Source organism: Bos javanicus, chromosome 3, assembly GCF_032452875.1.
Source record: "Bos javanicus breed banteng chromosome 3, ARS-OSU_banteng_1.0, whole genome shotgun sequence".
In the NCBI taxonomy this organism is placed as follows: domain Eukaryota; kingdom Metazoa; phylum Chordata; class Mammalia; order Artiodactyla; family Bovidae; genus Bos; species Bos javanicus.
This window is the reverse complement of record NC_083870.1, coordinates 19,349,538-19,361,661: the sequence shown is the minus strand read 5'-3', so window position 1 is coordinate 19,361,661 and position 12,124 is coordinate 19,349,538. Positions and strand designations below refer to the sequence as shown.

General features: G+C 42.7%; 1 protein-coding gene and 1 non-coding gene across 7 annotated transcripts in view; both read left to right on the top strand.

Moving 5' to 3' along the window:
• TUFT1 (tuftelin 1) overlaps positions 1-12,124 on the top strand; it is a 50,125-nt gene that overhangs the window by 1,638 nt on the left and 36,363 nt on the right. The gene's annotated exons all lie outside the window — the stretch shown is intronic.
• Positions 751-881, top strand: LOC133245467 (small nucleolar RNA SNORA11). Its single transcript, XR_009735724.1, has one exon. It is a non-coding gene; the product is annotated as a small nucleolar RNA SNORA11 (small nucleolar RNA).

The window sequence follows — 12,124 nt, the reverse complement described above, 5'->3', positions numbered from 1 at the left end:
TTGGCAGTGTTGAGAATGAATTGACAGTCTATCCCTTGATGTTTTGCTGCTTGTCTGGTGGGGCAGAAAGAGTGGATTGGAAAATAGCAAGAAATTCAGACAGTCTCCAGCCGTAGATTAGTTTGAAGCTAATCAGAGGCCTCTAGAACAAGAGAGAGACAGGAATTCTCTTTTATTCCTTCTTACCAGGCTGAACTTGAAAGTTATTTGACTTCAAAGGTGGGAATGAAATCACTATTGCCCATATCTGGTGTTGGAGACATTCCTGAGCTCTTACGGAAGAGGAGATGGTAAACAATCAATCAGTCAGGAGACAGGCTTTGTCCTGGATTCCTTTCCTCTGAGCCATCTTGAAGACAGAATTTATGGCTCTGGACAGTCCCCAGGAACCTCTCATATATTCACATTGTTGAATGAGTGCTCAGTGCATGTGCAAAGTGAGTGAGTGAATAAATGAATGAAGAAGTTGTTTCTTTTGGTGTCAGCAGTGCAGACAATTTAATTTTCTGGTGTGTCCTGCTGAGTGTCAGGACCCTGGGACTGTGTTGGTGTTTCTCCAACAACCAGGCCATGTGCCTCAGTGCACCACACATGGTCACTGGAAATACGGCTGCTGCATTCTCTGGGTTGTTTTTATTGTTGGAGGCAGTTGCAGTAGGTACAAGGAGCCAGTGCTTTCCAACTGCTGATCGTAATCACATAGTCACTAAAAATCAACTTAATGGGTCAGAACCAGCCTTAAAAAGGAAATAGATGTGCTCAGAGCAGGAGGCCTGAAGAAATGGCCCCTGTATTTGTAACACACCCTAACAGGGATCTGGGTTCATTGTAACAAGAGGCGCAAAACTTGTGGCCTTCCTGTGAATAAATACCTTACACATGTCCGCCTGCACCTCCACTGGGCAGGGACAGTGGGACAGGGCTCAGTATTGGAAGAAAAGTTGCAGTATTTAGTGGAAGAGCTTGCTACCTACAGCCTGTCTAGCCCGTGCATGGGTGAGCCATGAATGGTCTTATAGTCATAAAAGCTTTGAACCTCTCTTTTCAGGAAAAAAGAAAGAAATTCCAACTGTATGCTCTTCTGGAAATGGTAAAACCATAGAGACAATAAAAAGATCAATGGATGCCAGGAATTTGGGAGGAGAGTGCAGATGAATACACAGAATACAGAAGTTTTTTAGGGCAGTGAAAATACTTTGATAGTATAATGATGGATATATGTCATTATACATTTGTCCAAACCCATGGAAGGTGTAACATACTCACTTGACATAGAGTGAATCTTAAGATGATCTGTGGATCCTGGGTGGTTATGATGTATCAATATACGTTCATCTTTGGTTAAAAAGTACCATTCTGGTGAATGATGCTGATAATGGCTATGCATGTGTGTGGGGAGGGGGTATATGGGAAATTTCTATATCTTCCTGTCAATTTTGTTACAAACCTAAAACTGCTCTAAAAAACAACAAACTTCTTATTTCTTAAAATAAGAAATAAGAGTTAACAGGCTCAGAGTGTTAGGGTAGACATTTTTGGTGAAACTTTTGTTTCAGTTATATCTTTGTTTACATATTACATATGTGTATGTGTATTTATTTGATTGTGATGTAAAATGTGTTTTTTAAGGCCAAAAAGCTTTGCAAGCCACTGTACTAAATTGTACTGGCAAATAAAAGCACAGATTAACTTCATATTCATTTTTTAAAAGACATTTCCAATAAGTTCTCTTATTATAAACAACAGAGAGTGGCTTCAACTAACTTAAGCAAAAGAGGAATTTATTAGAAGGAAATAGGCAGCTCACAGAATTTAAGCTTAAAAAGTCCAAACCAAGGGAGTCCTGGGGGCTGGGTAAATGAAAGGAGAGAATGGAGGGTTTCTAGTTCTGGGTGCACTGTTTCCAGCTGTGTTAGGTCTTTTTGCCATTCTGTTCAAGATTCCAGGGAGAAAGTGTCATTGGCCCCTTCCCCACTTGGCCAGGGCTTGGGGTTCCTTGATTAACAGGCCCACCAAATTACCCAGTAAAGGAGGGAGATTCTCTGAAACAAAACCCAAGTGCTGTTATCAGTGGAGGAGGATGAAAATTGGTAACAAGAGCAGCAATAGACTTAATTTAAATGATCTCTGATTGTCTTTCTTTTCCTTTTTAAATCACTTTTAATCAAAGGAATGTATGTGTATGATTTTAAAAAGATCTAGTAATATAAAAGGCCTTTAAAAAAAATAGTGAGCAATTCCCTACCTAAGGCTGGCTGAGCAGTAAAAAATCTGCCTGCTGAGGCAGGAGATGCAGATTGTATCCCTGGGTAGAGAAGATCCCCTGGAGAAGGAAATGGCAACCCACTGCAGTATTCTTGCCTGGGAAATCCCATGGACAGAGGAGCCTGGCAGGCTACAGTCCATGGGGTCACAAAGAGTCAGACACGACTTATACTTAGCGACTAAAACAACAGCCACCCAAAACCACCCAAAGTGGAAGTTACCACTCTTAACTCTTAGTTCTGTCTAGTGTTTATAGCCATGTTTCTAAATAGTTTGCTTATCATTTATCAGTTTTAGACATTGTTGACTTCCTGTTGTAGGAATTATAGGAAGGTTTATACTGGCACCTCTTACATGCTTCCTTTCCCTTCTCCCTTCTTCCCAACGAAATTATATCACAGTTTTTGACTAAATTGTGGTTCTATTCATAACATTGCAGTTAAGAGCCTGGTTCTGGGAGTCTGATCCATTGGACTAAGTCAGAGCTTCAGTGTTTGCTTTGCCCAAGTATTTTATCTCTTTAGTCTCAGTTTCCTCATTTGTAAAATGGGGATAATAATTACATCGTTTTCATAAGGTTGTGAAGAATGCATATGAAATATGAAGTACAATGCCTGGCGCATGGTAAGTGCTGAGATGTTAGTCATTATTTTCTCTTTGTTACTTACAGCGAGACTGTTTTAACTCCCCCTGGTCAAGGGATGGAGAAAGAACACTCTGGTCTGGTTAAGTTTTGCTCCTTCTCATTATGTTGATGTCTGGTCTTACCTGTTCCTTTCCCCTTTCCTCTGCCAGTGGAGGATCTTGAGGGTCAAAAAGGACGTCTAGATAGACCCAGAGTGAAGACCTGAATAAGCTTGTCTAGTCTCAACTTAGCTGGGACTGTCTTAGAGTGATAGTCAGGGTTCATGTTTTAGCATCCTGTTCTGGGCTCTTTTCCTCCTCCTCCTTTTTCCGAAATCATGGCCAAGGCAGCTGGTGTCCCCTGATGCTCTGGACTCTGATAAGGTCCCTTTAAGCATCCTATCAGTGTTACCCTTCCTTAGAATATTTTCTCCCCACCTCCACCCCCGGACTTCCCTGGTGGCTCAGATGGTAAAGAATCTGCCTGCAATGTGGGAGACCCAAGTTCAGTCCCTGGGTTGGGAAGATCCCTTGGAGAAGGGAATGGCTACCCACTCCACAATTCTTGCCTAGAGAATTCCATGGACAGAGGCTATAGTCTGTGGGGTTGCAGACAGTTGGCCAGGATTGAGCAACTAACACTCCCCTCCACCAGCACCCAGTCCTCTCTACATTTTTTATATTGGTCAGTCTAGCTAGAGAGGTTTTCTCAATATCTAAGTGGATTTGAAATTTTACATCAGCTGCAGTCTGAACCTTTGTCTTTACCCTGAAATTGGTGTCATTCCTTTAGGACTTCAGAATCTGCATTAGTTTAATGCCAAGTCTTTCCTAACTTAGACTTTTTTTTTTTTCCCATAAAGTTATGATTTACTGAAGGCTCACTATAGGCCTCATTTTCATTTTCTTTTTATAATAGCTTTATTGAGGTATAATTCACATGCCATACATATCACTCATTCCATATACAATTCAATGGGTTTTAGTGTAATGACAGAGTTGTATAGTCATCAACACAGCTGATTTCAGAACATATTTCATCACCCCATAAAGAAATCCTGACCCATTAGCAATCACTCCCCATTTTCCTCCAGTAGTCCCTGACCCCAACTAGCAGTCTACTTTCTTTCTCTATGATTTGCCTATTCTAGATACTTATCTAAATGTAATCATATAATATGTGATCCTTTGTGACTGGCTTCCTCTAGTTAGCATGTTTTTGACCCATGTTGCAACGTGAATCATCATTTCATTCCTTTTTATGACTGAATAATAAATATTACATTGTACGAAAATATTTTGACATGTTCATCATGGATAAATGTCAATGGGCTTTTGGGTTGTTTCTTTAAAAAAAAATGTTTTGAAATTGGAGTATAGTTGATTTACAGTGCTGTGTTTGTTTCAGGTGTATGGCAAAGCAAATCGCTTATACATATATAAGCGATTTTTTAGAATCACTCTTTTTTAGAATCTTTTCCTATATAGGCCATAACAGAGTATCGAGTGGAGTTCCCTGTATGACACAGTAGCTTCTTATTGGGTTGGTTGTTTCTTCTTTTCTTTTTTTTATGAATAATGCTCTTACGAACATTTGTTGACAAGTTTTTATGTGGACTTATGTTTTAATATCTCTTGGCAAGAAATACCTAGGTTTGGAATTGCTGGGTCAGAATATTTGCATTTTAAAAGAGGATTCTTCTGGAGCCATTGACGTTTACTCCAAAGGAATGAATGAATTCTAAGCCGGTGGCAGCCCTGGCTCTGTGACACCTGGGTGGGGAAAGAAACTCCGGGGCAGAGGAACCACTCAAGTTCTGTGACTGCCTGTTCCTTTCACTCATGGGCTCTGCCACAAGCTCAGCCCGTAAATTCCTCCCCACATCATTCTGTGTCCCCCATTCGTTGCCAAGTTCTCACCTTTAGGAGCACTACGGCTGATGATGTCTCCAAGCCTGCCTGGAATTTGGGGAATGCTGGGCTCTGTGGGAGGATTTGAGAGGGGAGGCTTACGGAGCCACCAGGCATTGGGCGCCAGCGTTTGCCCATACTTCTCGCAGGTGGGAGTGGTGGGGTGGAGTGTGCACCCAGATGGTTTCGGTTCCATACATGTGTACTCAGAGCAGGTGGGACAAGCTTCCTCGCCTGCTGATAATTATGGTATGTGCCTCTTTGGGTCACGATTCAGTCTTGTGAAATACCTTTGTCTCCTAGGGGTGGGGAGGTTTAGTGGAGGGAACAGGTATGTGCCGGGGAGACGCTTGGCCCAGATTGAAGCCTGGCCAACAGGGGCAGGAAGAGGAAAAGAAAATAGAGAGGAAGGAAAAGGAAATGGTTTTCTAGGGCTTGGGGGCAAAGAAAGCAAAAATCACAAAGCAAGGTAATCAGAGACTGGAGAAGGGGAAGGGATGCCCGGGAACTGGGGATTCCAGGCTGGCTGGGCACGAGGTGGGTTTCCTAAATGAAGATTGGCCAAGCAAAAGGGTGTCTTCCTCAGAGTTGAGAGTTCCGGAGCCCACCTCCCTCTCACTGCTGGCCCCTGTGTTTTGCTGTGCCAGCGGTCCAGAGAATGAGAACAGCTGCCCCAATTTAGGGTGCCACCCTAAATCCCTTTTTCTCATTTCACCTCCTAATCACCTTGGTTAGCTCTCTGCGTCGAGCTTGTCCAGCCCATGCCTTTGGGCAGGGAACCAGACAAAAAGCAAACACCTGTTTTGTTGGTTACTCTGTGGGGAGGAGCAGGAATGCAACAAAGGGCCAGCTCTGACCGAGAGAGCCCTGCAAGAGGCAGGACCAAGGGTGCCCTGTGAGACCTGTGAGCCCAGTGGGTTAGGAGTCTCAGCCAAGAGAGAGTGGTCCCCCAATCACTGCACCTAGCCTCTTTGACTTTTCTGGGGCTTTCCTCGACCTGACCTCTTGGGAACCGTTGTTTCAAGAGGCTGGCTATTTCCATTTCTCAGAAGGGAAAAATTGAGGTGGCTGCTTCAGAGACCACGGACATTCCAAGTGGAAACAGGGAACAGGATCAAGGGACAAGATGGTGGAGGAGTGTATTTTAGGGTACGGGTAAATTAAGGATGCTGGTTTTCAGCTGAGGGGCAATCTTACTCAGAGGCCCTTGACTCTCATCTGCCATTCAGTCCTCATGGCCCTCATAGCAGCCTGGGGAGTGGGAGCTGGGGAGACATATTTTCCCATGGATCTTTCCACTATTCACGTGAGCCTGAGGTGTGGGAACCTCTGGGGCCTCCCTGTTTATCTCCCTATCACTGTTCCTTAGCGTCTTGATCTCTAAGCCCTTAGCTATGTGTTTACCCCATCCCCGCTCTGAGGAGTGAGTCACAGCTGGAGATTTGTTTGAACAGAGTGGAGAGGCTGCCTATAATTTAGAGGTGGCTGGGCTTCTCCCCAGGAATGTTTATGAGGTTAGAGGCTGCTTACCTTGTGATTAGCTCTGTTCCTTTTTCCCTAGAGAAGATGGCTCCCCTTCCTATCTTGCCATTCAGAGAGTCCCCAGAGGGGACCCCCCTGCTAGATATTTTGGGGTATTCCTAAAGCTCCCTGAAGCCCGCTCACAGCCCTGGGGTCCCTCCAGCCCCAGAAACCAGTGGCACCAAATAGAGAGGGGCCTGGGTTTTCCTCCTTGGCTATGGTTTGAGGTTATGGGGTGAAGTCTGTGGCCTTACAGACTGGATCCTCTGGTTCTGGAGGATGAAGTGCCAGAAAGAACCCTAGATTTATTCATAGGCTCCTTTTATTTTTTTATGTATTGAAGGTGCACGGGCTTAGTTGCTCCATGGTGTGTGGGATCTTCCTGGACCAGGGGTAGAACCCGAGTCTCCTGCATTGGCAGGCGGATTCTTTACCATTGAGCCACCAGGGAAGCCCTCACAGGCTCCTTTTAGACAGTTGGTTTCACATACTCCCCTCCCTTGAAGTTTTCCTAGAGCTCCTTGGGAAAGTCAATGCTGCCTGACTTTTGGGAAGTGATTTATGGTTTGCAAAGTGCTTTCACACTGTTCCTAAATATCTACTGCCTACTTGCCTAAAGTACAGGCAAGGTAGGTATTATTAACCCCTATTTTGCAGATGGGAAATTGCCCAGAGAGATAAAATGATTTGCTCAAGGATTAGTAGGTGCCATTTGTACTCAAACCCCACCTCTGTCTCGAAGTTTAGTACTTTTTCTTTCCGTCTCTTTCTTTTATATATTTTATATAGGAATGTCACACAAATGCATTTTTGTTGCAGACATTTCAAACACTGTAGAAATATTGATATATGACCTGAAAGTCCCTTTACTCCTCTGATTTCTTCTGTGTGTTCAGTCGTGTCCAACTCTTTCCGACCCCACGGACTGTGGCCTGCCAGGTTCCTCTGTCCATGGGAGTTTTCAAGCAAGAATATTGGAGACGGTTGCCATTTCCTCCTCCAGGGGATCTTCCCAACCCAGAGATCAAACCCGAATCTCCTGTGTTGCAGGCAGATTCTTTACTGCTGAGTAGACTTTTTCTAGCTTAGTGTGTATGAGTTCAGTGCTTTTCTGTTGTGGTTACTTTCAAGAAATGCCAGTGTGGCATGGTGGTTAGGAGTATAGACTCTGGAATCACAGGGCCTGGGTTTGAATCCTGACTCCTCTCCTTATTAATTATGTGACCTTGGGCAAGATACTTATATGACTCAGTTTTCTCATCTGTAAAATGGGGATTTATACCTAGCATATAGTTGTCTTGTGAGGATTAAATGAGTTAATACATATAAAGCACTTAGAACAGGACCCGTAGGGCCCAGCACGTAGTATTCGCTTTATTTAGGAGCTGACAATTACTAATTCTCTGAACATATATATGCACTTAAATAAATAAGAGGTCATATTTTATGAATTAAATTGTGACTTGCGTTTTTCACTTAATATACCTTTTTAATATTTATGTGGCTGCATCTGGTCTTAGTCATAGCGTGGGATCTTCACTGCATCATGTGGGATCTTTGGTGCACAGCCCCTCTATTGCAGCGCGTGCAGTCTCTGTGTGTGGCATGCAGCCTTTCTAGTTGTGGCACTTGGGCTCCAGAGCACATGGGCTTCAATAGTTGCAGTGTACAGACTTGGTTGCTTCACGGCATGGGATCTTAGTACCCCGACCAGGGATCTAACCTGCATCCTCTGCATTGCAAGGTGGATTCTTAGCTACTGGACCACCAGGGAAATCCCTCACTTAATATATCTTGGAGGTCTTTTCCTGTCAACTTGCAGAGGTTTACTTATCAGCAGTGTAGTATCTCATAGCATGGATATTACTATACTTAATTCACTCCCTCGAGACTACTTATGCTGTTTCCAGGCCTTTAAGTATTGTTAAGAGGATTGCAGTTAACATTTTTACACATATATCTTTGGGTAAATGTGCATGGATTTTCATAGGGCATATTCCTAAAAGTGGAATTAGTCAAAGGGTTTAAAAAAGTATGCACTCTTAATATTGGCCAAATTGACTTCTAAAAATACTTGTGTAATCTCTGATGATACGCATTTGAAATTAGTCTTTTTTCCTGCATCCTCACCAATCCTAGGTATTATCAGTATCTTTAAAATTTGCCATTCACTTGATCTAAAAATGATATTTCTGCAGGATTTACATGAAGTAACTCACTCACTTTACTGAAAAGCAAGGAAGGATACCTTTGTATATGGGAAGTTGTTTTTTTTTTTCCTGTCACACCATGTGGCATGCGGGATTTTAATTCCCTGATGCCCAGGGATCGAACCCATGCCCGTGCCCCTGCAGTGGAAGCACAGAGTCTTCATCACTAGTTCACCAGAAAAGTCCCTATACGGGAAGTTTTAAAACATAGCAAATAAAATGGTCACCTGTGTACTGAAAAGCCACCTTAAGAAACAGAACATTAGCAATACTTTGAAGCTCCCTGGGGTCCCTTATGGATCATAACCCTTCTGCTTCCGCCACAGAACTTTGGAATTTTGTGTTTTTATTTTTTTTGTTTTTTATTATACTTTTACTACATACTCAAGTAATGTATTGCTTAGTCTGACGTGTTTTGAACTTTGTGTACATGGCGTCATCTGTATTCTACTGCTTACTTTTTTGCATAATATTAATTTTGAGATTCTTTCATGTCGATGCATGTAGCTGTAGTTCATTTATTTTCACAGCTGAATATACTGGTTCATTGTATTACTGTGACAGAGTTTATTCACCCGTTTCCTTGTCAGTGCACCATTCGGGTTGTTTCCAGTGTTTTCCCACTGCAAGCAGTGCTGCCGTGAGCATACTTCTACGTGTCTTATCTGACACTTTTCAAATCAAAATTTAATGAAATTCCCCCCAAATGATAATTCATTATTATTTTAATTTTTGCATTTCCTTTATTACTGGTAATGTTGGGCATCTTTTATATGTTTTTTAGCCATTTGTATTTCTGTTTTAAATTCATTCATTCATTCATTCATTCCTTTATTGGCTGTGCCGGGTCTTCATTGCTGCCTGTGGGCTTTCTCTAGTTGCGGCAAGCAGGGGCTACTCTTCAGTTGTGTGCATGGCTTCTCCTTGCAGTGGCTTCTCCTGTGGCAGAGCACAGGCTCTTGGGTGCCTGGGCTCAGTAGTTGCCGTACACAGGCTTCAGGAGTTGTGGTTCGTGGGCTCTAGAGCACAGGCTCAGTAGTTGTGGTGCACGGGCTAAGTTGCTCTGCAACATGTGGAATCTTCCCGGACTAGGGATTGAACCCATGTCTTCTGCATTGGCAGGCTGATTCTTAACCATTAGACCACAAGAGTAGTCCCTGTAGTTTTTCTTAGTGTTGCCTTTCTTGGTCTTTGCTCATTTTTTTTCTTGTTTCCCCCCTTTTCATATCTGCTTTTTTCCAGTGTTCTATACCGCTTCTCTAAACTGAGGAGTCCAATGTTCTCAAAAGAAAAGGAATTGGGAAGATCCCAGATGACATTACCTGGAATTCACGCAACACATATTCTTTGACATGCCTACTCTAAGCAAGGCACCGTGCTAAATAAGCCATCAAGTCTTCAGGAGCTTATGATTTTATCGGGGAGAAGAGTGAATAAGTAGTTATGAAGGAATGGGGCCTGTGTTACACTTAGGGTATGTAGGATGCAGTGGGTGCAGGAGCAGGCTCTGACAGAGGGGTGCTGGCGTAGGACTGTTCGAGCAGAGCCTTAAGGTTGAGTGCAATTCTCCAAGGAGGCAAGGGAGGGGAAGGGAATCTCAGAGGAGAGAACAACGGGCACACCTTTGGGGAGGTGGAAACGTGTATTGCATTGGAAGGCTCATCAACAGAAATTTGGATTTGGGTGCTTTGCTACAGTTGGATCAGGAAAGTTTGGAATAGCTTGTGTCGGGTACAGGTGAGGTCCTGGTGGGAGTCAAGACATTATGTGATCCGGACAGTGATAATAGGTCTGATCATAAGGGAATTTTAATGCTATGATAAACAGTTTTTAATTTTTTTTTTTTTGCTTTAAAAAAAGGCATACATTTATGTATGTATGCAGTAACATACCTTCATAAATGTACAATCAAGTAATTTTCACACACTGGACACTAACCATCACCCAGATCAAGAAACAAATCATTACCAGTATCAGGGAGTCCCCTTTTGTCCCCTTCTAGTTATTATCTACCCTCTATCCTCACTGGTAACCACAATCCTGACTTCTGAAAGCATTCTTTATTTTGCTTGTTTTTATACTTTTTGTAGAAATGGAATCATATGGTATGCTTTATTGTCTGACTTCTTTTGCTTAACCTATCTAAAAACATATCCATAACATATCCATGTTGCATGTCCATTAGTTCATTCTTTTCCATTGTTGTACAGTGTTCTGTTATGTGGATGGCTATATCACAATTAATCCATTCTACTCCAAAACATTGCTAATTTTGGCTATTGTGAAAAATGCTACTATGAACATACTAGTGTGTGTTTTTTATGGGGAAAATATATATGCATTTCTATTGAGTAGATAACCAGGGGTAGAATTGCTGTGTTATAAGATGCTTATACGGAGAAGGCAATGGCACCTCACTCCAGTACTCTTGCCTGGAAAATCCCATGGATGGAGGAGCCTGGTAGGCTGCAGTCCACAGGGTCCCGAAGAGTCAGACACGACTGAGTGACTTCACTTTCACTTTTCACTTTCATGCATTGGAGAAGGAAATGGCAACCCACTCCAGTGTTCTTGCCTGGAGAATCCCAGGCAAGATTCTGGGGGAGCCTGGTGGGCTGCCGTCTATGGGGTCGCACAGAGTCGAACATGACTGAAGCAACTTAGCAGCAGCAGCAGCAGCAGGATGCTTATTGGATTGAAGGCAGGAGAAGGGGACGACAGAGGATAAGATGGTTGGATGGCATCACCGACTCGATGGACGTGAGTTTGAGTGAGCTCCGGGAGTTGGTGATGGACAGGGAGGCCTGGCATGCTGCAGTCCACGGGGTTGCAGAGAGTCGGACACGACTGAGCTACTGGACTGAGGGTGTCACTCATGTGTTCATCTGTGGTAGATACTTCCAAAGTGACTGTGATTGATTGTGATAATGAGTAAACCCTCCATCAGTGTATGAGAGTTCTGATTGTTCTATAGCCCCTAACACTTGGTTGTTTTTTTTTAACCCTTCATTCTGATGGGTATTTTGTGGTATTGCCTTATGGGGTTAGTTCCTAGTTCTTTGATGACATGGCTAATGAAATAGAACCCTTTTCATATGTTTTATTGGCTGTGTGAATATCCTCTTATGTGATGATTCTATTGAAGTGTTTTGCTCATTTTTCTGTTGGGCACCACTCTCTCTCCCTCTCATGTTCCCTCCCTCCCCTTCTTTCTTCCTTTAAATATGCTCTTTATTTTGAAATAATTTTAGGTTTACAGAAAAGTTGCAAAGATAATACTCATATACTCTTCACTCAATTTTCTCCAATGCTAGCATCTTTTATAACCATGGCACATTTGTCATAACTAAGAAATTTTTAATGGATATAATACTGGTTAACTAAATTGTAGACTTTAATTGGATTTCACCAGATATTTTCACTAATATCCTTTTTCTGATCCAGGATTCAGTCCAGGATATCATGTTGTTTTTTGTCTTACAGAAATTCTTAATGTATTCTGAATATCCTTTGTCAGATATTCATAGAATGGATATCTTCTACTCTGTGGGTTGTCATGCACTCTCTTAATGGTGCCTTCTGATGAATGAAAG